General features: G+C 40.1%; 1 protein-coding gene across 1 annotated transcript in view; it reads right to left on the bottom strand.

Annotated features, from left to right (window-relative positions):
• LOC147303943 (teashirt homolog 1-like) overlaps positions 1-23805 on the bottom strand; it is a 142774-nt gene that overhangs the window by 62837 nt on the left and 56132 nt on the right. Inside the window, exon 2 of the mRNA XM_086280269.1 lies at positions 15148-15384. The gene's annotated coding sequence lies outside the window, so the exon portion shown is untranslated. The remainder of the gene's footprint in view (positions 1-15147; positions 15385-23805) is intronic.

Here is a 23805-nt window from a genome sequence, read left to right as displayed (position 1 = left end):
CTCAACCTTTCATCTGTCCTGCATGCTGTCTTCCTCCTTCTTCATCCCTCCTTCCCTCTCTCTCCGCCTTGTATCTGTCTGCCATTAGGCAGATAGTTGCCGGTCTCATCTGTATCATGTCTCCGACCGTCCCCATAGGAGTACCACACAGTTGCTTGCTTAAGGATTCAGGAGCCACAGCCCCGTCCCACTCACCGATCCCATGGATCAAACTGACACTTGGTCAGCATCAGCACATTATGAACTATGGCCACCTGCCACCGCAGACACATTGTTCCCTCTGTAGTAATGTGAAGAATATAGAGGGGACTGGTGAACTCGGCCTGCTGACAGCTTATTCTCTCTCTTATCTCCTCTGCGGTGTGTGTCTGTGAAAAGTGGACGGTAGGACTGCATTGAAATGTGAGGGTGTGGATCATCCTGTAGGCATGAGTTACCTTTCTTGCATACTGACATTTAGCCAGAATTCAAATGTTTAAACTGGGGCGTAAGTGAGTTTTACTTGCGCTGCCTTTCAAAAAAACAAAGCAGATGATCTCTTAACATCATAGCTGGTCATTTTTAACAAAATCCAGGGTATTTAGATCTCTTCTGCAGAAACTAGGGCTTAAATTTGCACGGTTGACCCAGGTCAACAAAACACATAAAGCAAAGAAACTGAAGGTACAGATTTCTACTTCAGGTTCTTTGGATTTTGATCATAATGATGTTACACTGACACAGATCCAATGCTTTTCTTGTATTTATTATCTTTTTTTTTTTTTTTTTTTTTTTTTTAAAAAGGCACACATAGTCGCCCAGCAAAACAAACGTATTCCTGCTTCTGCTGAAAATTAAAAAGGTTTCAGTGTACCAAACTCTCCATGGCTCCCTGTTAGGTATGTCTCACCCTTCTTCAGACTCCAGATCCCATTGACACCCTTCATGTATGACCAGGTGGCACCCATCCACTGAATAATGAAAAAGGTGATTAAAGTGACTGATGTCTGGCCATCCATTCTCCCAAGTCTCCTCTTTAATGCAGCCATTACGCCCTTGTGTCCAAACTTAGCTCATCAAATGGCCTCATTTATGGTGAACTGAAAGTGTGCAGTATATTGAACCAAGACTGAGGAGCACTTGACATCATCTACACATGGTTTTACTTTACACTTTAGAATTAATCCGACAGTGACACTGCGAACATGCAGTCAGATGCTGGAGAATTACAAGGATCATATATTTTTGTGTAACACCTGAACTTAGACTTAATTTTTTAAATCACAGATACTGCATATACTCTCCTAGCATGTTGTTATCTGTTGCTGGTATTCATATTTGGCATCTTCTGACTTTTCCACTTCTTGCCATGAAGGTGTTAAAAATAACTAGATTTAGCATTTAATTTATTATGCCTATAACCTGTGCTAATGATAACAATAAGCACAGAAAACAGTTTCCATGGTTTATGTGCCAAGTGTACTGTTTAGTTCCCACTGAGGGTGATTTGAGGTTTTTTGCTCCTGATCTGCTCTGGTTTTCTCGTGCAGCACTCTCACTACTCTCTGCATGATTCTTGGGATGAATCCTGTTTTGAGTGATGGATCATCAGGTTGTGATCAGATGAAACCTTCACATATTGCCTGTTTGATGTTCAGACTCCCTCATTAGAGGGGAACAAACTGCTGCAGTGCCTGATCAAAATGTGCCTGTTTGGAATGGGCCAAATGAAGCTTGCAGCTGTGTGAAAGTCGCTAAAATAGACCAAATAAAATGATGGCCCAAACGCAGCCGGGTCTAGACTTAAAATGCCATCAGACCTGTGTAAATTTTGTCTTGAGTTATGGCCACAAACAGCTGCTTTACGAAGTCTTTAACCCCTATATTCTAATCACTTCATTTCTGAGTGCAAGTAAACAAAAAAGTCCAGTACTAAATAGTACTGTGCAAAAATCTAGTCACCCCAGATTTCTTTATATTGTGCTTCCAAGGAGTTGGAAGCCTGGCTGGGTGAGTGGTGTGGACACCTGATTTTATGAACATGATAACTGGAGAACTCTTGATGTGAAGCTCTATGAAAAGGGCTGCACATAAGTGGTCTGCAGGAGCGCATTCGCTGTCAAAATAAAAGACGCGCACCAGATAAGAAGTTGCAACGCGTGTTTGCATACATAAGATTTTCAGGAGGACAGACATTTGTTTAGAACTCTTAAAGATGTCGAAGAAGCAAGCTCCTTTAAGCAGTTACTTAGGTGTTCCTCCACCTCCAAAGAATTGTCAGAGGAGTCCAAACCGCAAAAGAAGCGCGTATTCTCGGAAAAGTGGTTGCAGGAGGTGAGCTGGCTTCAAACAAATGATGAACGCACAGAGATGTGGTGCAGAATATGCCATGAAAATCCCACTCTAGCGGACAAAACCAGTGCCTTTTATATGTATGCAAACGCGCGTTGCAACTTCTTATCTGGTGCGCGTCTTTTATTTTGACAGCGAATGCGCACCTGCGGACCACTTATGTGCACCCCTGTCTATAAACATCTTGTGACTTTAATAACTTAAGAAGGAAGTAGGGATTTTCAAATTTATCCCCTAGGTACATCTAGATGCTGAGGTGTAGCAATGGCAGCAATCGGTCCAGAGAAAGGAGTCCAGAGAATGCTTGAGCAAAAGTTCTCCAAGCTTTCTGAAGGTCTTAAAAAATGTTTTTCTTTGGATTTTTTTAGTCCTATTCTTATACCTGACCATTTACAAAGAATTTATTCATTTTTGTTATACCACAGACATTATTCAAGCAAAAAAAAAAAAAAAAACAGAACTCATCGGATGAACCAGTGTTGTGTCTACAGATAAAAGACAATTCAGCAGATAACCAATTTTAAATGACATCTTTAGCTACTTTATTTCCTGCTTGTAGATGCACTTGTCTGTTTAAGGCTTTGTCACATGTTAATAGTGAACATCTCAATTATCCATTTACACATTGCTTTCTCTATTAAGTATTCTGTACTAGTTCGAATATTTAATTTCATTCATTAATTTAGTTTTCTTCCTGCAGAGTCACTCAAGCCATGAGACGACCAGCAGTGTGATTGTAAGATTATATTATGTAATTTAATTATTTATCTAAAACTTTAACTGCTCTCAGTTTACTGCAGCTTTCTGTGTCAACAAGAGCTGAATATCATTGTTTTGGAGTGGATGGGTTTATGGGATAGATTTCAGATGTTACTTCAAAGCGGGGTTCCTTATGTTCTTTTGCAGGAATCTATTGTTTGTGTCCTCCTTGATTGCTTAGAGCTTCCTCTGTTTTCTCAACTTTTAGTATTTGCTTGCATCCCCTTTGTGTAGACTTGTGCACACCTGCCCTCACTTTCTCTTTTATCTCTCTTAAAAAAAAAAAAGTATTCTGTTGTGAAGTAAGGCACCTTTTTCTTCTTTTGGTGTGGATATTTCTTTTAACCGCATTGCCCAAGATTTGACTAAACTTGACGTCAGAGATCCCAGAAACATCCAACTGGGTTTCTGGGATGGGATGTACATGCACGTCACCATTGCTGCTCAAAGGCTAGACAGCAGACTGCAGTTTGGGCCCAGTGTCTTCTGTCACCTCTTCTTTTTTTAATTCCATTAAGTTTTCTTTTTCATTTTTTTCACTATTCTGTGTTGTGAAGTAAGGCATGTGTGTAGATTTCTTTTTACCTTATACCCAAAGTTATAACAACAATCGAGCAGCTTGGGAAGGGGGACGTTGCCAGATCTGTTGGTGTCGTGGTGTGGCACAGGCTTTGGCTCTTGCCAAATTAATTTATCAAACTTATATGCACAAATGGCCTACATGCATTAATCATGACCATTATCAACATTACATTTAATGGTGACGTCCTCTGCATTTAATTATACCATGTTGTGTGCGTTTCCACTGTTTCCTTTAAGAATATCAGATTGCAGCATTAAATCTAGCTACAGTTTAACTTAACACGTGCTTAAATAAAGTGTGTCCTTGGAGTTGGTAGCTTAATAAACAAAAAAAGGAAGAAATTGTTTGTTCACAGGTCAATGTATAGTACTTCACACAGACGTCTAACATTTGGGCATTTACTGATTCATTACAGCAGCAGGATACAGTTAAAGTTTAGACTCAGACTACGTGCACACTAGTGCGTTTTTATTTGAAAATGCATCGCTTTCTCTCCGTTTTGGCCTCCCACCCACACTGAGACGGAGTTTTCGCTGAAGGAAAACGCAGCGTTTTGGAAACGCTCTCGAAAGCGCCTACATTTCAAAACGGTGCTTTCGCGTCGCAGTGTGGACAGCGAAAACGGAGACTTTCTAAAACGATGATACGTGTTAGTCATATGATGCAGTCATGTGACCAATTAAAATAAGATAGCAGAGGGCATGATACAGCAGTTGTTTTGTTTGCTTTGAATTTTGACAGCCATATTAAAGATTAATATCAGTACATGCTCCAGATAGCTTTCCTTCAAATTCTTTAACTCTCACTCGCTTTTGCAACTTTGCACTTTTGTGTTACTCGCAACAACAACTCCACCTCATTGTTAGTCCATTTATAAAACTCGGTCCTTTTCCTCAACATTTTGCCGCAACGTTTCAAAGAGCCGGAAAGTAAATAAGCGGCAAACAGAAATGAGGCAGATCAAATCTTCTTGCGTTTCACACATTCACAGGACTGGAACGTAAGCGTTTCGGCTGTTTCAATGTGGACGCGCAACTCTGTGAAAACGACTGAAAACGTTAGTGTGGACAATTTTGCAAAGAGGAGTGGGCCAAATATCACAAAAGCTTGATTGCACCTCTTATTGCCAAAGGTGGCACAACCAGTTTGGTTTAAGGACAATTACTTTTTCACACAGGGCCAGGCAGGTTTGGATAGACTGACTGAATGAAAAACTGAATTTTGTACATGCTCGGGTTATCTTTGTCTAATTATAATATTAGTGTGAAGATCTGAAACACGTGAATGTGACAAATATCCAAAAGATATAAAATCAGTAAGACAGCTATTACTTTAGTCTTGTGCATGTAATTTCTCACACATCGTGCCTACTTACGTTTCTCAGTGCTATACTGTATGAATGCATTTTAACTTCCCATTTGCTCTTGTTGGAAACATAACTCACAAATATGTTTTTTACTTAAAAGATTTTTTACTAAACAGCAGCCAGTAGTGTCTTTTTAGGAATTATTTTTAGTGGCTAACGTTGCACTTTAGTAAATATTTTTATAGCAACAGAACGGTGTATAAGGAATTAGCTTAAAATATGCTCTAGAACCAATGTGCTTTGTAATCTGTGTGGCTCATTTGTTCATTTTTAACAGTTCTCGGTCAGTATAAATACACTACACAGGCTTTGGTCTTTTCATGGGATTTTATGTCAACAAGAAAAATGCTCGCTACCACACAGTAGTATTACTGTCATCTGGCATGTCAGTCCTGTCTGTCAAAAGTAGTGCCTAAGTGGAAGGGGGACCCAAACGTGTCACTAACACTCGGGCATTACAGACAGCTAAATGCGCTAATGGCCTAGCTAATGCAGTGGTATTCACCAGTGGGTTGACCACGTACACACTTCATGCATATACACAAGGAGACCATATGCATGAAGTGATCCCTCACTCACTCTCACCCCTTCTGTCATTCAGTCACAGCGCAGGTACACGGATATTCACTCAGACATTAACACTCAAAAAGGAAAACGGTCAAAAGCACCCACATAGGGCATGTCCTCTCAGCAATTCTGTCACTCACAAAAAGCAGTATAAGGTGGGACATTAAGAGGTGAGTGAGTCTGCAGCATTTTGTCAAATAGTTATTCGGGCTTCTTCTTTAGTCGTCTTTTATGTTCTGAAAGATTTAAAGGAGAGAGAGAGAGGAGCTGCCCACTTACAGTATGTGAAGCTGGAGCTGTGTACCTGCTGTTTACACGCTTACTCAGATCTCACTTTGATTTGGAAACTGATTTTCAGAAAACCTGAAAGAAAAAATCAAAAGACTAATGAGGAAACAAATGATTGGGACTGTAGTTACTGAAGTATTGTTTACAATGAACTTTTCTAAATGTGTGACAGATCATTTTAGCGTCGTGTTAAAGATTAAGGTTTAAGTTTACATACAGCTTTTTTCCCCTCCCAACAAAAATAATTCAGGAACCAGAGTGATCCTAAAGCAGATGGTCTGAAATCTGTCTTTTAGTCCTGCTGCCACTGTAATGTTAGTGAACTTCAACTAGTTCAGTGGAGGAATTAATATACACAAAATCTCCCAGACTCTTCTGTGTAACTCTTTGGACACAGAAGAGTAAGGTCAAATCGTACCCTGTTGTTATGGCAGTGCAACAGCACAACTGACTGAACAGGTTTCCTGGTTTGGCTATTACATTGGAGATAACTGGTTTTTGGTGGACAGAGGTGGGGCACGTGTTATATAGCCACTATCTTTGGTGTTGCAGAATTCAAATGATGAATCTTTCCCTTACAATGTCTCTGACCCTTATCTGTTCTCTGCTTCCCCATAGGAAGCTCGTTACTGAGAGACTCGGTATTCCCTGTCATGCTTGTTAGCCCTACATTACGAGTGAAAGGAGCAGGGACAGGAAGCCTCTGCTATAACTGATACATATACCCGTGAATAAACACACACTCAAAATCACATTCAAAGCTAAGATTTATAACTTGCCCAAAATTAGGGGAAGCCTGCCACACATGCAGACGACTCAGTCGTAAGTTCTGCCATTTAACAGTTACCTGTCGCTGCTGCTGCTCTAAATACAGCTCGCTCTCGGTCAGCTTGCCTGGTTAAGTGAAGATGAAGAGAACTTCCCTGCCAGGTACTGCAGATCAAGACTTGACATCTATGTATTTGTAACAAGGTTCTACCTACATCATCTCTCTGTGGGACACTGTACACTCTCGTAGAAAGACGGTAACACTGATGCAAGGCTTTGAAAGCAGCAATTAGCACTCTTGGTGGTCCGCACTGTTTTTCTTTTTTCCCTTCTTACCTTACCCATTCTCTTCTTTAACTTCCCCTGGGAATTGCTGTTAAGGGATACAATTAATTTTTTGACACAAATATGAAAGTGTTAATTCACCTGTGATAATTAGAGCTATTCTTACCGCATGTTGATGAATGTAAAAATGCAGTGTTTATTTATTAATTAATTTCCGCCCCGCCGTCAGAATGAGAGCTCTCATAATTGTGTGATCTTGACTTAAGAAGGAAGTCTCAAAGGAAATAGATTATAGACCTGCCCAGCAGTAATGAAACATTGTCAAAAAAATGCTCAGAAAAGTTACAGCATCTTCACTTTGATGTTCCTTTTTTAATATCTGTCTGAAGAGCGTTTGATGGTAAGGCTTGTCTTGACGTATCGTGGCTCTCATGAATTCTGTGGAGCACAGCGGTGAGGTGTATGACTAACAGCTATAACATCTTTAGTTTTCTCCTCGAGAACATGTTACGGTATCAGTATGTTACCATTACCTCGTTAGGCGAGGTAGTCGTAAAATTACACATGCTTTCACGGTGTGCAAAGTGCATAAGACTTGCAAAAGAATGCTAATTACATTAATCAAATTAATCACATCACAAAGTATTTCTACTTTTATTCTCAAATCAAGGTCCAGGCAGCCTGTGGTGCAGTGACTCTTAAGGGTCAACAGAACAGAAATGAATCCTAAAACTGCATTAAGTGCAAATACAGAACTGCTTTAATGTTATGTGGCACAGATTCAACAGGGTGCTGAAAACAATGTCATGATGGCATAACGCAGTTGCTGCAGATTTGCTGGAAGCAATCATCAGAAGATGGGTACACTGTGGTCATAAGAGGATGGACACAGTCAGCAACTATGCTCAGGTAGACTTTAGCATTGCTTCCTGTTACGCGAGTAAATTTATGGAATAACAACAGTAATGTTTTGAAGTTAAATGGAACTTTCATCATGTTCAAATGTTAATTAAGAAGTTTATTGATATTTCACTTATTTGAAATTAAAGTAATTATGAAATACTATGTTCTGTTGTATTGTCAATTTGTGGTTGGCGAAAAATATATTATTAGTATGAGAGGTAGGGGTGTATAAGCTGCCTACACCCTTTCTGCCTGAAATAAATCAACTGAATGTCGCAGTAGAAATCTTGACGCATCACACCAGGTAAGATTTGTCTGTTGTCCAACTTTGGTGAGTTGTAGCCTCAGTTTCCTGTTCATAGCTGACAGCTGAGTGGCACCCAGTGTGGTCCTCTGCTGCTGTAGGCCTTCTGGTTAGACGTGTTGGGCATTCAGAGATGCTCTTCTGCATATTTTCGTTGTAATAAGTGGTTTTTTTGACTTACTGTTGTCTTCCTATAAGCTTGAAGCAGTCTGGGTATTCTCCTCTTACCCTCCGACATTAACGAGGCATTTTTACTCACAGAACTGCAGGTCACTCACATTTTCTCTTTTCTCACTACTCTCTGATGGTTGTAGAGAAGCGGTCTCCAACCTTTTTTGCGCCACGGACCAGTTTATGCCCGACAATATTTTCACGGACCGGCCTTTAATGTGTCGTGGATAAATACAACAAAATAAAACTAGTACCGGTACTGAAAAAAAGAAGATTTATTCATAACACACGTGAAAAGACCCAGGAAAACCGAGTTAACGATCAAAACGATAACAAAATAACGTTGAAAACCGATAAAACCCCTGAAAACCATACATTTCACACCTGAGCCTCAATTCTCGCGGCCCGGTACCAAACGACTCACGGACCGGTACTGGTCCGAGGCCCGGGGTTGGCTTTGTAGCTGGTTAACTGGTGAGAAGGACAAAACATTCAGTCCACATCAGTGAGCGACACTGAGCCTTAACCTGCTGAATCAGTGTTGGGATTATGAGGTGGCTCCTGGAAATGTTTCTCCCTCACAAGGTTTGGTGTTCTGTTGCTATGTTTAGATTATTTTATTGAAAAAAAAAATCATCATAAGTTGTCACTTGTGGTCACTCATGACCCGAATCTTCAACGGCAACGTGGCAAAAGTGTTTTATTTTGGTTTTCTCTCTTCATCAAATCAGTTTACTGTGGCAGCAATTTCCTTTGGTATTGCTTCTGGATTTTATTACTGATCCTCCTTCAAAACGTCGTTTTTTCTACACAGTTGACAGCTGTTAAGTTGATGCATCAAGTGTTCAACCAAAATAGCTCATCCTACAGCATCAGATGATTAAGTCAGCATCACTAATTAAGATTTTGTAAGCAAAACAGCACAAAATCACTCACTTTACAGTTTGATTCACATGAGCTTCAAGTTGAAAGTAGTTTGCAAACGCAGAAAAGATTTTGACTGAAGGAAAATCACAGATGTAGCTTAAAACCTTAATGATGGCTGAAATTCCACGTCGCCTTCTCAGTTTCAGGGTCACGAGATTTCCATTCGGCTGCGACTTTTGGGGACACGTCGACAGATGAGCTGTTTTAGTAGCATCCCTGCTTTTTCTGCTAAGAGAAATGGCAGTGAATGTAATGCCTGCATGACCTCACAAACTGAGCTAATCAATGTGTTGACCTAGCCCAGCTATGAGCAGGAACATCACAGTCTGGCTACTACCAGACCATAAGATTGCAGATCCAAGGGGTTAATCTATGCTTTGAGGGAGGAGTGGAAATCCATATAATTACTGGATTGTATGCTATAGCTAAAGCATGTCACACTGTGCTACTTTATTTATCCAAGTAAAAAAAAAAAAAAAAAGAAATCTCACCGAGATTAAAAGTCTCTCCTTCAAGAGAGACCTGACTAACTGGATAAAGGATACTTTATCTGGCTGGCTGCTGGATAAAGAAAATGAATCTCCTCAACATATCAGCCCACATCGCTGTATCCCACTTGATATACGGTCATATTCACACGAAAAGAACACGCCATTTTTTTTTCTTGATCACATAATTTGGGCCTACAATTTGGGCCTACAAAAGGCTGGGAGAAAAACATACGCGGTAACTTATCACCCTCAACAAAGGGTGATCTTAAGCATTTTTGGCTCAGTCAGTCAAGACAATCACTGTCCAGCCGGGCCCGTCCCGCTCCATCTTGCCTGGCAGACACATAAAGGCAGCCATCTTAAATCACGTCTCACGGCGCACATCTAATGACTACTGAGCCCCTGCATATTTCAACATTAATTCATTAGAGGCGGGGATTGGGGGGGAGGGAGGGAGGAGGGGGTGGAATCAGCAGCAGCAGGGAGAATCCTCGGCGCACTCTGATTAAGGCCGTTATGTTTTATAGAAGCCATTTTTCAATGCCTCCTCTGACAGCACTTGAGGTTATTAAATTGTGGGCTTCAACGAAGGAGTGAGAGAGGGAAGGAGTAAGTGGGAAGGAGAAGGAGGAGAGCGAGAGAGATCATGGGAGGAAGAAAAGGGGGAAAGACAGATGGAGGCTGGAGAGAGAGAGAAAGAACGATTAACAATAGCACGGAGACAGGTTGCCAGGTCTCCTTTGGCTGCTGATAAAGTGAACTTCTCGTGATTTGTTTGTGTGTTACCTGTGGTTTCTGGGGTTATCTATATCTCATAGCGACTAGATTACCGAGTGTGTGTTGTACTGTACATAGAACGTGGCTATTTTCTCTCTGTCAGATGTGATACAGGGATTGGATGAAGATAAGCTACATATGGAGGAAGCTGTTATGTCCACTGAATGACCTTGAAACAGTTCTCAGTGGAGTCTATGATAGGTTTACATACTTTAGTGTTTTTTGCTTGGAGTCAATAATGTAGATGTACATACACTCACCTTATCAGTTATATTTAGCAGGTGCTGGGTTGGACTCTGCCTTCAGAAGTGCTTTGATTCTTCGTGGCATAGATTCGACAAGGTACCTGAAATATTCCTCAGAGATTTTGGTCCATGTTGACATGATAGCATCACCCAGTTGATACAGATTCCTTGGATGAAAATCCATGATATGAATCCCCCGTTTCACCACATCGCAAAGGTGCGCCATCGGATTGAGATCTGGTAACCGTGGAGACCATTTGAGTGCAGGGAACTCATTGACATGTTCATGGAACCAGTTTGAGATAATTTGTGCCAATGATGTGTTATCCAGCCATCAGATGATCGGTATAAAAAAGCATGGTCATGGTCAGCAACAATATTCAACTAGGCCATGGCATTTAAACAATGCTTGGTTGTTTCAAAGAAGCCCAAAGAGTGCCATGAAAACACCCCCACATGTCACAAAAGCAGCAGCTCCATGCTTGCTCGTTCTTTACACCAAGTTCTGACGCTACCATCTGAAAGTCACAGCGGAAACAGACTCATTGAACCAGGCGATATTTTTCAAATCTTCTGTTGTCCAATTTCGGTGAACCCGTGCAAATTGTTTCCAATTCTTGGCAGATGTGAGTCTGCTGCTGAAGCCCATATGGATCGAAGTGCTGTACATTCATAGACGCTTTTCTGGATACTGTGGTAACAGGTAGTTATTTGAGATACTGTTGTCTTCCTATCAGCTGAAAGCAGCCAGACCATTCTCCTCTGACCTCAAACAAAGAATTTCCACCCAGACCATTCTCAATCATGCCATGCTCAAAGTAGAGTACTTATTTCCTTATTCTAAGCAGGTTGCCTTGACCGTGTTTACATACCTAAATGCATTGAGGTGCTGCCATGTGATTGGCTAAGTAGATATCTGTGTTAACAAACAGCTGAAGGACAGTGATATACATGACAGTGGGTACACCATTTCTGGAGAAGAACAATCTAAGGAGCTAGTCATTTGTTTTACACGTCACATTTTAACTAACAGAATTTGTTCCGCCGCCAAAAGTTTAAGATAATCAAGGAAGGCTGTAGGTGAAAATACTGCTGTGGGAAAACTGACAAACAAATGATGCTTTTATTTAATTACCCCAAAAAACACCGTAGCAAAACAAAGAAACAATGGAGCAATAGAATATTATCTCTGTTAGATTTCTACATTCAAGCTAGCAAAGACTTTTTTTGTGCGACCTCTTCTTCCCACACGCCCTCCCCTTGCTCAAATTAATAGGCAGTTGCAGTTCCTCATCAGCCAGTATCTCCTTCAGTTTTTCCAAATAGCTGCTCAGTGCCAGGGTTGTCAAGAAATTGAGTCATCACATCCTGGCAGCTGCTGCTTTCCTCTCGCACACTCGCTTATACAAAGGACATGTATGAATGTATTACATAAGCACTGATATAAAACAAGATGTACAGGGACATAAAGTACGCCATTTTTATAGTATGATAAACAAATAGTCCTTTCTGGATGTTAGCAGTTTATTTTTAGTGATAATGGAACAGTGTTGTAGAAACACAGACCCAGAGACAAAGCACGTCATTAGACACAAAGTCTAATGAAGACATAGGCATCTGCTCAGAAGAGCCCACAAAGTTCCCCCTGAAAATTAAACGAGTAGCTTATGACTTACTCTATCATTTATGCCCTTCAAACGTTGAAAGTTAAGGTAAATTTGATGTGAATTCTCGATTAAAATGTCTCTAAATCCTCTTCAAACTACCTCCACACATCAATGCAATGGCATTTATTTGTGCTCTGCTCACTCTTAACTTACCAGACAATAATAATCCTTTTTCTCCCTTTTTCTTGTAAAAAAAAAAAAAAGTATTGGACAGTTGAGAAAGATTATTGTTCATATATTAAAAGAAAAATCCCCCAATTCAATTCACTCAGTCTTTGTGCACATAGTGTTCGGTGAGTACAGAAGCACAAACAGCAAGTGTGCTTGTTTAAATCTTTATTGTCCCTGTGCGCATTATTGTACAACTCTGGGACTGTGCAGTAAAAAGACAGTCTTATCTGCGGTACTCTATGCAGTCACTCTCATAAGTAGAGGCGTATAAACGCTTACAATGACACACATACGCACAGCGGCACCATGTTACAGTACTATGTCCTTATCCCTGCTTTATCCCTGTCATCTGTGACAGTTAAACAATGTATCTGCTTGGGGCCCACCAGCAAGGATATAAATGGTTTCATTCCCAAAACACAGGGCTGTGAATTGTAAAGGGAGCAAATGGTCCAATATGATCTCGAAATGAAAGTGCACTCACTCAGAAGCGTTTCATTACACCGCTAAAATCAAACTCAACAACTCCATCACTTCTAATTCTTAAAAAATAGTATCACTGTAAAATAAATGGGCTAGTGTTCCATTACTATAGCATTTAATCTGAAATCTTATTATGAAATCTGGCTAGAAAGCAGGGTGACACTTAAAGTTGGTCTTTTTTTGATTTCGATCCCTGTAAATGAGGACAGTGTAGTAAGAGAGATGGATATGAGTTTAGTGAGAAGGCTGAAGAGGATGAGGACAGTCAGGAAGGTAGGAAGTGTTATATGGTGCAATTAGAGGGAAGACGATTAAAGACGCGGCGTGAAGAAGCGGACAGAGATTATATTCAGATTTCTGCCTTCTCATAAAATAGATGCATTGCGAGCCGATTTTATAAAATTAAAAAAACAGTGAAAATAAACACAGACAGAGCTGTATACTGTACATCAGCGTCCAGTAAAGCGCAAAAGATTAAAAACTCATCAAAAACAGTGGGCTGGAAAGTGAGGAGGCTGAGGGAAGAATGAATGAGACCACCTAATGAGATTGAATGTTTGTACAGCTGGGAGGCAGAGAGGATAGCGAGAGTAGAAGAGAGGGGGGGAAATAAAAGGCAATACAGAGTGTCAGGGAAAGAAAAAGGCTCTTACAGGCTAAATGACGCCTGATTCCCTGGATATTTGGGCTCCCTCTGGGGAACATATAGTTGTTGCCTGGCACTGACAATTTGAGAGGCTTCAGAAGGAAACAAAAAAAGACACTGAATAAGGTAGATGAACATACAGGCTTTTCTCAGTGGTGCAGACTGAGTGACAGCCCTAAAAACCATCATTTAAACACAATCCCATAAAATCACCATTTTCAGTTTGCAGGCTGCTGATGCAGAAAGCAAACTGTTGCAGTCCTGAAATATATTAAATTCGCAAATATTCACACGGAAAAAAAAAAGTTTCTCAACACAGAGAAATATCGGTCCAACTCAAAAACCAACGCCGGGCACCCAAAAGCAGCAGAACAGGCAAAAATTGTTGGACAGGACCAATTTGAACACATGTAAGCTTTTAATAAACGACAATGCCAGATTTTCAACGGAGATAGCCAAAATTTATAAAGGACAGAATTTCAAATCTATCTTCAGTTTGGTGTTTGCCAGAAAGCCTGGTTGGAAATCTGCCTGTCACAATCCTGCTGGAATTGTCATCTGAAGTAAGAAAACAAATAAAAAAACCAATATGTACTACCTACTGTGCAGATTTTACTTTAGATTTCAGCAAATAAAAAGATGGAACGTGAAACTGGAGCTCTTTTTTTCTTCTTCTTTTTTTTTTTTTGTTTTTTTCACAAAAGCCACAAACATCTAACATCTTCAAGTGATGTATTTCCAAGACACATTGGTGGCGATGAGGATCAAAAGAAAGAGTCGAACCGAGTGACATACACGTGCGGCATAATAAAAATTCATTGAATCTACTCCACAGGCCGAAATGGATGGTGGCAGCGAGGCCATATTGCATCTGTGCAGATGGGGTCAGGGGTCATGTAAAGTTGTTTGAGAAGGCACTGCGCTTTCATGCATCATGTAGCAGATAAAGATTTTGGGGGCTGAGAGCGAGCCAGTGGAGGGTGGGGCCGGCTCACTGCAAACAACAGCAAACACTCTGCTTCCCTGAATTCACTACCAGCCTGTGTTTATGCTCAGGTTTCCAAACAGTAATTTGAGAGTTTGATAGATTTCATTTTTTAAAATAGGAATTTTTGTTATTTTATCACAATTGTGAGAATCTCATATGCAGCATTAATCCGCCTGCTTGTGAAAAGAGCTTTAGCAAACAAGGCGGAACCCCAAATCTTCAGCATTAGGATTGCAGTCAAATCATGTTCTATAATTTAATCAGCCTTTTTTAAAATGATATGATATAATATTATATTTTATTTTAGCCATGGTAGCACTATAGCTCTATTTAAATTCAGTGTTTGCCTTGCAGTCACTTGGCTATCCTGGACCAAACTGAAATATCTATTTAAAGTGCTTCATATGAAAGTAGTGTATGGACTTACTTTCCCAGGTAAGTACCCAGGACCAAGACTTGTTGAGGTCCTGGGTATCATTCACCTGTCTCTCCTCTCATGGATGGACTCCAGCTTCACTGTTTACTTCAGCTCTGTAGTCTCTGTGAGCTCAGCAGTGGTACACAACCCAGCTGTCCGTGTGCAGGTTCTGGTTGTAGGTGATGCAAGGGGATCCTCCAGCTGTAGCCTGAGATGGGGAAGCTGAGTTCTATCCACGGGAAGAACCTGAGATAAGATGGAGAAACGAGTTAGCCACTGGTTTTAGCTAGTGGATCAGTCGTTCTTCACAAGTACAAAAAAAAATAACAACTGTATTTCTATTTGATGGTTTCCCTGGGCATTCACGGTGCCCAAGGAATGAACCCCATTCGGTACATTTATGTTCCCCAAATGACTTCAGTAATTACAGTGAAAGCATTAATCACATTTTCACTTTGGTTTTTTGTACATATTGTCAAAATTAAGTACTTTCCCTCCAGTCTCTTAAGCCTTGACAGTAACAAAGATATATACAGTAAAATAAATACTATAACTGCTGAATAAAAAGCATATTGCTGTTCCAGACAAACCTCCACTGATGCTTTGATGCAAGGTTTCTGAAAGGCTTGAATATAGAAATACAAAAAATGGTAGCAGTTTATATGTTGACCAATTAAAGGACACAAATAATGTTTAATTAAAATATAACTTACATATACCAGTAATATATCAATATATATTTATATTTTGACTGAAGCTGTTCAGGGTAACTGCGAAAGAAAAACTATGCCACTGCTTTTTACTATTTTGAGAATGAAGCCTACTGCATTTACGCAGGAAAGGAGTGAGACAGAGAACCACTGGCATCTCAAGCTGCAAAGCCATTCGTTTGACTTCCTCACTTTTTTATTCAAATGGCCCTGACCTATTTGTTGTTTGATGCCAGCCCTTATTTCATATGATCAACCAACAAGCCGAGAGCGATTGTTCCAGCACAAATGGCATGGACTTGACATGGGCCCAAAAGCGTTCATATACCTCTCTGGCCTGAGGCCACAGTTTGTCATAACACAGGGAATTATGTATTATGCCTGCGCCTGGTGATGACATCACAATAGCAGGATGAAATATAAGCTCTGATATGGCCAGCTGATTGTGGAGAGCTGCGAGGGCTTTCATTAAAAACAGCATATCGCTCATAAAAAGATTAGAGCTGGACAGCTGTTTCCTGATAGTATGAGACTTCTGTAGTGGCTTCATCATAAGCAGGCACACCTGAAAAATATAAAATGCTCCAACGCTGTACGCACTATGTTGTTCTGCTGTGCAAACAAACAACAGCAAGACGGAACATTTTTGAAATATCAATTATACTTTTAAGAAACATTTACCAGCACTGTCATGCTTGAAAATTACAGTATTAAATACAGAGTTCTGTCATTTAATAAGGATGTAAAATATAATCAGTGGCGAATGCAAACTACATTTATGTAAGTACTGAATGCCAAATTTATGTTCTATATGCATTTAGTCTTATATATCTAGGGGCCAATATTAAACCTTTTATTGTTTAATATTGTTTTGACAAGACTTAGAATACAAAAAAGACTATCATATATATTTCACTGAATATAAATATGATAATTATGTCATGTTATGAAAAAATTAAAGTTTCTCATTCCATAATGGCTAAACATTATAGTTCATATCTATATGAAATACTGAAAAGGGCTTAAGTTGACACATATTAGTTAAACTTTGGTATCATCGCTGTAATTTAAATGTATCCACTTGGTCAATTATATCATAATTAAACTGGCCGTGTGATGGACAGTGGTCTGTCTACAGTGTGCCCGCCTCTCACACTGTGACAGCTGGTCATCGACACATCCACCCAGCACCCAGAGGTGGGTAAGTGGTTGGCTCTTATATACAGTTGTGGTCAAAAGTTTACATACACTTGTAAAGAATATAATATAATGTCTCTACCGAGTGTCCCGTTATTTCTAAAACTCTGATTTTTCTCTGATAGAGTGATTGGAACAGATACTTCTTTGTCACAAAAAACATTCATGAAGTTTGGTTCTTTAATGACTTTATTATGGGTTAACAGAAAAAAGTGATCACATCTGCTGGGTCAGAAATATACATACAGCAGTGCTAATATTTGGTTACATGTCCCTTAGCCATTTTCACTTCAATTAGGTGCTTTTGGTAGCCATCCACAAGCTTCTGGTTGAATCTTTGACCACTCCTCTTGACAGAATTGGTGCAGTTCAGTTAAATTTGATGGCTTTCTGACATGGACTTGTTTCTTCAGCATTGTCCACGTTTTCAATGGGGTTTAAGTCAGGACTTTGAGAAGGCCATTCTAAAACCCTTATTCTAGCCTGATTTAGCAATTCCTTTACCACTTTTGATGTGTGTTTGGGGTCATTGTCCTGTTGGAACACCCAACTGCGCCCAAGACCCAACCTTCATGCTGATGATTTTAGGTTATGTTGAAGAATGTGAAGGTAATCCTCCTTCTTCATTGTCCCATTTACTCTCTGTAAATCACCAGTTCCATTGGCAGCAAAACAGCCCCACAGCATAATACTCCCACCACCATGCTTGATTGTAGGCATGGTGTTCTTGGGGTCAAAGGCCTCACCTTTTCTCCTCCAAACATATCGCTGGGCATTATGGCCAAAAAGCTCGATTTTTGTTTAGTCTGACCACAGAACTTTCCTCCAGAAGGTCTTATCTTTGTCCACATGATCAGCAGCAAACTTCAGTCGAGCCTTAAGGTGCCGCTTTTGGAGCAAGGGCTTCCTTCTTGCACAGCAGCCTCTCAGTCCATGGAGATGCAAAACACGTTTAACTGTGGACAATGACACCTGTGTTCCAGCAGCTTCTAATTCTTGGCAGATCTGCCTTTTGGTGATTCTTGGTTGACTCTTCATCCTCCTGACCAATTTTCTCTCAGCAGCAGGTGATAGCTTGCATTCTCTTCCTGATCTTGGCAGTGATGAAACAGTGCCATGCACTTTATACTTACAAACAATTGTTTGCACTGTTGCTCTTGGGACATGCAGCTGCTTCGAAATGGCCCCAAGTGACTTTCCTGACTTGTTCAAGTCAATAATTCGCTTTTTCAGATCCATGCTGAGCTCCTTTGACTTTCCCATTGTAGCATTTGTGGGCGTTTGTATCCAATGAGCCCTATTTAACCTGTCTAAGAGAAGTCACCAGCTGTAGTCACTCATAATCACTCACAAGAAGTTAAGAGGCCATGCTATGAAGCTCAGTTCACTGACAACTTTCTAAGTCACCAAAATTGCTAATTCATGTTGCTGTATGTATAATTTTGACCCAGCAGATGTGATCACTTTTTTCTGTTAACCCATAATAAAGTCATTAAAGAACCAAACTTCATGAATGTTTTTTGTGACAAAGAAGTATCTGTTCCAATCACTCTATCAGAGAAAAATCAGAGTTTTAGAAATAACGGGACACTCAGTAGATCCATTATGTTATATTCTTTACAAGTGTATGTAAACTTTTGACCACAACTGTACTTAGAATGTTTCCTTAAAGCGACTCAAAACACACATAAATAAAAATATTGATGCTGCCCTATGTTGCAAGGTTGCCCACCACTGCTTTTAATAGACAGAGTGTTTAGCAATAACCCATTTTTATGTTTTGTGTTCTGAGTGCCAGCTAATATTAATGAATATTGATCACTATAGATCTCTGAAGCATTATTTGAGGATTAATCATCCTGTTATCAAAGTCAGACAGGCTGTTTATGCATGAATAGATCAGTGGTACCAAATTTGATAGTGAAACTTATTATAAGGGATTTTTGGGGGGCTAGAATTCCTGAGCTAAGATAAAGGTCAAATTTGACCCAGAATATTTCCCACTATTATTTATATTTAGCCAGAAGCTAAATATGAAAAGAAAAGAGAAGAAAAGAGACAGACGAATGTTTGTCCCATACTTGCTTTTAACGTGGTTCTCTTTTTGCCACTGCTTAATTCTGTACAACCTCCACGGTGAGCTGTACATAATAGAACAAATATGTTATGTGGCAATGCAGCAGACAAACAAGAGGAAAACAGCGAACGCTGATTGTTTAAGAATAAGGGAGGTGTACAGGTGCCATTTCTAATTTGGTGGGAGAAGTCGTAGGAGGACGGCCTTGAGGAGCACAAAGCAGCTGGAATCAGCCTCATAAACTCACACTACATCAAAGGCTTTTCTGCTTGCTTCATCAAAGGTGTCTTCGTTGCTTGGCTCTCACTGTCTGCGAGCACACTGAGTGTGTCACTCTTGGTATGAGTTTCAGGAAATCTTGGCATGAAAGAAAAATTTACTCTTGCATCTTAGAAAAATGATATTCCTCTAACACAACAATGTTTACATAAGGAAATGAAAAATGAAAGAAGGCAGTCACATACTCATCCACGCTCCTGTGTTTTATTTTTCTTATGGATAAAGAAGAAATATCTCTGACTTTGTCAGGGGGAATGCAGTGGAATATGACATTTAAACATGAACGTGAGCAGTCAGTTCAGTCTCTGACAAGTGTGTTAGACATGAATGTAAATCACCTTCACATACGTTTTCCTTGTGCATGCAATAACAGGGTAACAAAAAGTACGCAGTGCGATAACAGCATCGCAGACACCACCTCAGATGAGCGCCGGTGGAGGTAAAGTACATTCTTTTACATTCTGGAGACAAAAATAAATCAGCTGGTTTCATCACAATGATCAAAACACTGTCCAGTTTAAAGTATGTCACAGTCAGCCAGCATTTTGAGTGGCTAAAGCACAACAGACATCTCAACCAAATATATTATATGCAAGCTTTGTTTCACCATTTTCACACTCTGGATAATGTCAGAACAATCAGCCATTGTCTGAAATTAGCCTTTGTAACACACTGCAAACCATAGGGAGTAGTCTGGTTCAGTCATACTGCTGAAAATAATCAGTTTTGTGTAGATATGGGCAGAGCATGCAAGAGGCAGGACATCTATTTCAGTTAATTCTAACCAACATGCTAGAATTGATCAACTTGTAAATATGCTGTACTGTATGTACGATTTTTCAGAGTGAGCTCTATCTTGTGATAATTTCTTATCCCAAGTGTGTACACAACAAAACTACTGCACAATGAAGGTGTTAATAGATGCATAAACTTCCTGTTTTTAGGTAAACATTGACTATTAACACTTCAATCAGCGTTTGTAACCTTTTTGTCCTAGCAGGTTTGGGCATCAAACAACCACAATTACAAAGATAAACTGAGAAAATGCGTCGGAAGAGAAGAATAAATTGCCTGTGCAGATAGTAGGAGACTGACCAAAACTGAGAACAATGATAAGGCATACAAAGTCAGAAGCCAGAGATGTGGCCATTACAGGTGTGCTCATCAGTGAGGGTAGCACATGTCGAATAGAGAAAAGAAAGTTCCCTCTGGAAGACAATGGCTTTGGACAGGCACACAATAGCTTCATTAGAGGGTTCACATTATCAGGTCATGGGAGATAAAGGGGAAATATCAGAGCAGACACATTCGAATGATGCCCGCCGCCAAAGCCTGCCAACTTGGCGCGTGTGAGCCTCAGCTGTGACGAAGGCTGATTTTTTTGTTTGTAATTTGATGCTCCTGAAGTTGGCAGTGATGGGGAAATGGTCAAATGAGTAGAGTGTGAAGGGGGAAAAAGGGGAGCGGATTAATGGTTACTCTATGGCGTTGTTACATTCCATCGTAATACCATCCTCCTTCATTGTCCTTTTATCAACTTCCTCTCACAGCCCTGATGGAAGGTTACAGGTTGTAAACAGCATAGCTGAAAACAGACCAGTTTGCGAAGGGGACAAAAGTTGCATTAACAAAACCAATTCCCCAGAACAAACAACCTATTTTTATGTAATTTAGGGGAAATTTTATCTCTCTGATGAGTCCAAGTGCCATTTTTTACCCATAAGCGACAAAAAAAGACAAACAGCGAAGGATTACCAGCTGTCAGTGCCTTCGAAAATAATTAGACCAGGTGGAAACCCGCAAACATCACCATTAGCAGCCAACGTGAACCTTTTCTGTATTTGCACTAACCGCTAGCTATCGATCCCACAGATCAATCACTGCTGCTGGTGACCAGGCTCTTTGTCAGACTTGTTCACCAGTATCAAGGGAGCTGTCATACAACGCTTACAATCAATTAACAAAATAAGCCTCTTGACCCCCAGGAAGCGCTCCGCGAGCAGTGTGAAGGAAAGCAATCTGACCCCTGCGGAGGAGGTGAGAGAGGAAACATCTCCAAAGATTGTCGCTTTTATTTTGTAGAAACCTGCGAGGGAGTAAAAAGAGTGGAAACGTGAAAGAGTGTGAAAAGATTTCCTGGCTCGGCTGCAAAAGAGTAGGTACGCAAAGCATGTCACCTCAAAATATATCGCCGTTATCTCTTACAGATCACTTCTCAAGGGAAAGATTTTACTACCTCGTAAACAATTTGCAGCAACTATACTTTGTCTTCTATTAGTATGATATGTTAAGTGCAACCTATGGGCATCATGACCAATGATGGACAACTCTCAGCCAGTTTTTGTGCATTAGTAGCTCAGCAATGCTACCACTTTAGCCCTTTCAGCACTTACTAACCAAAGGACAAAAAGACACTTTAGTAGTGAAATTCTTAAGATTGCTTTGGACTGATTTGTATGTCTAACCCAGGAACATTAAATCAAGCAAGGCTAGCGTATTAATGTTACTGCTACATTGCACTGGAAATTTAGTTTGCCAGGTTCTGAAGGTGACACCGTTAAGCAGATAAAACACCCCAACTGTGAATTCAGGCCAGTGGAGATACATCAGTGAAGTGTCCCCTAAACTCTGCCCAAGAATATCCCTAATTCCCCAGCTCACCTGCATTTCCACATTCTGACTTTTTCTCTTACGGGTTTTCGCTTCTTCTATATACTATATATGTCTGCATACAGTATCCTTCAGAGCACGCACACACACTCACAGGTGCCTTTCCCTTGAGCAGGAAACAGCCTACAAGGTTGCAGCCCCTCCATGGATGTGCCCATGTCATGGACAAAACGTATTCTAATTTCAGCCAAGTTCGCTGTCACCTGTGTGGTGGTAATAAATCTTGTCTGGTGACAAAAATAGATGCCCATTTTAAGTAGAAATTGACATTAAACAAAATCAGCAGATGAAGAAAGAATACCTTTTCTAAAAAGAATAGTGTGAGATGTTGAAAATTAGAATTAAGCAAATCAGGATCACAAGAAAAGGTGTGCCACAAGTCGTTAAGGAGGCAACAGTGCCTTTTAGGTTTGATGATTTTAACAGTGCCAGAGGTGGTTGGAGGTGGCAGGAATTTGCACAAAGCCTCTGCGCCAATGCCCTTAGAAAATCAGGCTCAATAAAAATAAACTGAGGCACGAGCGGTCTCCTGTGAAGTAACGGTCCTGAGATTGTCGGCAAAGTTTGACACATTACTTTCCAAACCGGTAATCTCCGATCGAGCAGGTCACGCTGCAGCTCTAAATTAGCTTTCACCTCAAACTGAGATCACACCAAAAGTCTCAACTCTGCAACATTTCTTTGTTTGAAGCTTTGTTATCATTCATGTGTATCCTTATTGGAGGTCATGTGCAACGGATAGCAGCGTTTTAGTGTGATAACAATACATAAATGGAGTCTGACAGTCCCATCTTCAAACTTTGCGAGACACACTCCATGCAAATGAGCCTTTAGTCATGTGTTATTTCAACTCTAAATTTTCAAGACAAATCTAGTTCTTGTTTTACATCACGTTTGACTTGGATAAAAAAAATATGTTTAACAGCTATTCCTAGTGTGTTTCATCATCAAAGACTCCTTGTTGGGCTTTCTTCTTACCTCTTACCATTTCTACTAGACTTGCAACTATTCATCATTCACTCATTATACTGTATTTTATTCTGTAACATCTGTAATTTTTGCTATCTGTGGTCTGAGCCCAATCCCAAATTTTTACAGCTGGTACAAATATAAAACTTAACAATTTGTCCGTTAAAAGGAAATCCTGGAAGGAAACCGCTCCTCCTGATTTATTTATTATTTATGATTATACCTCAGTGGTCCTAACCGTTGAGTTGCCAGATTGTATGACACATTTATATACATGTGGAGGAAATTCTGAACTTATTCAAGGCCAACATGTTATCTCAGTCCTTTGGCTTCTTTTAATTGATCTTCAACTGGCATGTTATGTTGTCTCGTTTATAGTTTCTGATAACGATCTGATAGTGAAGTTCTTATTTCAGGCTTTTCATGGAATTGATTTTTATACATTCGAAATGATGCCTTTACATTTTTACCTTATATGCAGACGAGTTTCCAGCAAACATGTTTGTCTCGTCCCAGTGTCGCTTTGAACTCCAAAGCCATCTTTTTGCCCTTTTACTAACAGCGAGACACAGGTCCTCTCGCGTTGACTGAGTTATTACACCGCGAGCTACTTAGGAGGCGTGTGTGAAACAGCTACAAGTCAGTCTTAAGTGAAACCCCTCGAATGGTTCAATCAGTCGAGTTTATCATTCAGACAGCCTAATGCAGCAAGCCTTTCGCCATTTACTGTATTTGTCATCTATGATATTCATCTGGTTATAAATG

This window comes from Aulonocara sp. 'chitande type north' Nkhata Bay, linkage group LG22, assembly GCF_057382095.1.
Source record: "Aulonocara sp. 'chitande type north' Nkhata Bay isolate Kocher_YH1m ecotype deep benthic linkage group LG22, A_spYH_male_GT1.1, whole genome shotgun sequence".
NCBI lineage: Eukaryota > Metazoa > Chordata > Actinopteri > Cichliformes > Cichlidae > Aulonocara > Aulonocara sp. 'chitande type north' Nkhata Bay.
This window is presented reverse-complemented; position numbering and strand designations above follow the sequence as displayed.